Source organism: Suricata suricatta, chromosome 13 (genome assembly GCF_006229205.1).
Source record: "Suricata suricatta isolate VVHF042 chromosome 13, meerkat_22Aug2017_6uvM2_HiC, whole genome shotgun sequence".
In the NCBI taxonomy this organism is placed as follows: domain Eukaryota; kingdom Metazoa; phylum Chordata; class Mammalia; order Carnivora; family Herpestidae; genus Suricata; species Suricata suricatta.
The window spans coordinates 1,303,771-1,306,915 of NC_043712.1; positions in this window are offsets into that span (position 1 = coordinate 1,303,771).

The window sequence follows — 3,145 nt, forward strand, 5'->3', positions numbered from 1 at the left end:
AAAAAAAAAAAAAAAAAGAAAAGAAAATCAGCAAAAGACATGGAGACATTTCATGAAAGGGGCCACACAGATGGCACACGGACACGCGCAAGATGTTCACTGCCTTCAGCCACCAGGAGATGGATATTAACACCCCCAGGAGACGAGCCTCATCCTGATCAGAACGGCTGCGGCCAAAGCCGCAAGACCCCAAATGCTGGAGAGGAAGGGAAGGTGGGCTGCTTACAGAAGAGACCAGGGCGGTGGCAGCTGGGGGTGAGAGGGTGGGGGCGGGGGGCCCTGGAGGCCCGCAGAGGGGCCACCAGGTCTATCGGGGGCGCTGCCTTGTCCAACAACAGCTGCAGTGGGATGCGATCCTTACCCCGGAAAATCCACCCATTCCCCGTAACGATCAAGGAACCCTCCGCTCCGGGGGCACCGCTCTGTTCCGTTCACGCTGCACGGGAACCTGGGATTGTCTCAAAATTCAAATCAAAACACAAACCCAAAATTCCGCCGTGTTGCTCTTCCGTGTCTCAACACAAAACACCCAAGGCCTCGCTCACTTGGACGCGCTGCGCGCGTGTTAAATGGAATCCACAGCGTTCGGAACGCTCCGCGGACGGAAACAGCGGCCAGACGGCAGGTGCCTCCTACCCGTCCTCAGCACAGAGCGGAGGGCTGCGCTCCGGGCCGCTCTGACCCGCGTGACAGGCCCCACGGTCCCCCTCCATCAGAGAGAACGTGTCACCCCGCTCAAAAGACACGGTAAGACGGGACGCGAAGCGGGGCCGCACATCCGAGTGTCAAAGGGCGTCTTCCGTCACCACGGGGAGAAGAGGGATTTTGTCTCAGAGGGAAGTGTGTCCCGGCACGTGGAAGGGGACGGAGGAGAAAAACCTAACGGGGCACCAGCGCGGCTCCGGCGGTCGAGCGTCCGACGTCAGCTCAGGTCATGTCCTCACGGTTCCGGAGTGCGCGCCCCCGGAGCAAAGCCCGCTTCAGACCCTCTGCCCCCTCTCTCCGCCCCTCCCCTGCTCACGCTCGCGCACACTCTCTCTCAAAAATATATAAACTTTAAAAAAAAGTACTTGAAACTCCAAACGGATATATGGGAAACGGCAGGAGGTTTGCAGAAAGTGTCTTTATTTCCCGTGCTTTATGATATCGATAAACACCACCTCTGAAGAGAAGGCACGAAATGTTAAAATTTTGGCAAAATCTGCTCCGTTTTGCTAGGTTATCAGAGAAAATGATTTCTTTACAGGTGCGTAGGAGCCCTTCCCTGCGAAGCCCTCCACGCTCGCAGGACCGGACCGGGGCCTGCGTGTCGGCCGTCCCTCCGCCGTCAAGGCCAGCTGCGGAAGGGACCGTCCCCTCTGCCCCGCCAGCTGGCCCCAGCCCCCGCGGAACCCTGCGTGCCCCACACGGACCGCCTGTTCCTGACCCTGTTTTAAAGTCCTTCACTCCCAGAGCAGGGCAGGGACGTCTCCTTGCGAAGGCGTTCCTGACTTCCCAGACTATTTAGGATGATGCGATTTAACAGGCACCCAGGCGTCCTCCCACTTACTACAATGCTCATCTCTTCCGACGGCACTGACTTCGTCTTCTCCGCGTCTGACCCTCCTGACTGCGTCTCCCGGGGGCCCGCAGCCGGGGCGTGGGGGTCGGCAGCGCCCGGCTCGCCCCACTGCACCTCCACAACTGCCCCGGTGGGGGCGCCTCCACCCTGCCCGGCCACGGCGCTCCAGGGTCAGGCCTGAACCATCAGGTGCCTCCCCCGGGAGCAGAATTCTCACAGGTCCCTTCCGAGAGACGGGTCCCTCCGCACTGTCCATTTATGGTCTGACTCTGGGGGAAGGAATGAGCACATCCGCAGGCGAGGCTTAGGTGATGTGCAGGGGCCGACGTCCTCCAGGCTGGCGCCGTAGGGTCCCCGGGAGACTGCCCAGCCCCGCCGGGTCATCAGCAGGTGCCTTCTGCTGCCCAGAAGCTGCCGGCCAGACAGAGACACTGCCGTGTGGCCCGCACGGCTTGCCTCCAGCAAGGGGACCCCGTGTCCAGGCGCCTCTAGTGCCGAGGCCCACGCGGACCGTGGTGGGGGCGACACGGCAACGAGGGGCAGAACACCCTTCCTCCCCCCGGAGACGCACCGCCGGCCTCCTGCTCGACCCAGCGTGGAAACATTCCAAAGCAAACACTCTGTGGCCGCCAGCACCGTCTCTCCGGCCTCTCGGTTCAGCACAAATACCTTTCTGGAGTCTCCTTCCCTTTCATGGCCACGGAGCGATCCGTGGGCTCCCTGAGTGCCCGCCCCATCCCCGCGCCCCACCGGAGCCGCACGGGCTGGGGGCGCAGCCCCGCAGGCGCTCCGGAACTGGCACGGGCACCTGGGCTAGGGGCAGGGACGGGGGAGAGCCAGTGGCCCCCGCAGCCATTGAGGCTCCAGGAGCAGCCGGCCACCCCATGCGCTCCCCCGCAGCGCGGCGAACTGGACAGAACTCGGCGAAACCCGCTCTTGAAACCTGTATTTGGAGATCACTGATGCGCAGGAAGGGATACTGCCAGGAACACGGATCCAACCCTTGGAAACGGGGCAGAGGGGGGCAGCGTGCCGTTTCCGGGTGACAGGGGGAAGGGCCCAGCCGGCCCCCGGGGGTTTGCTCCTGCAGAGGTTTCTTTCAGACCCTTGTGTCTATTTGAGGCTCATTACCTCCAGACTGGGTCTTGTCAGCTCTTAGATTTGTGCCCCAAATGGACGCAGACGGTGATTTCTGTGCAGCAGCAGAGGGAGCCCCGGGGCGCCGGTTTCCCATCCTGCGGACACGGGGCAGCTCCGTAACTGACGGCACACCCCGCCACCAGCCTGCTGTCTTCAGCGACTGCAAATACTCAGCCCTCAAACGCTCTTTCAACCGGCTCTCCTGTCCACCCTGCGGAATATTACTCAGCCTTAAAAAGGAGGGAAATCCTGACATCTGCTACCGCGTGCAGGACCCTGGAGGACGCCGCGCAGAGGGACATCAGCCCGACACAGCAGGGACACCGTCTGCAGGAGTGGACACCCCCCGCAGGCCCTGGAGGAGTCGGAGCCACAGGGGTGCACGGGCAAGAGGGTCCGTGTGTGACGGGACAGAGTCAAGTCTGGGAAGACGGACACGTTCGG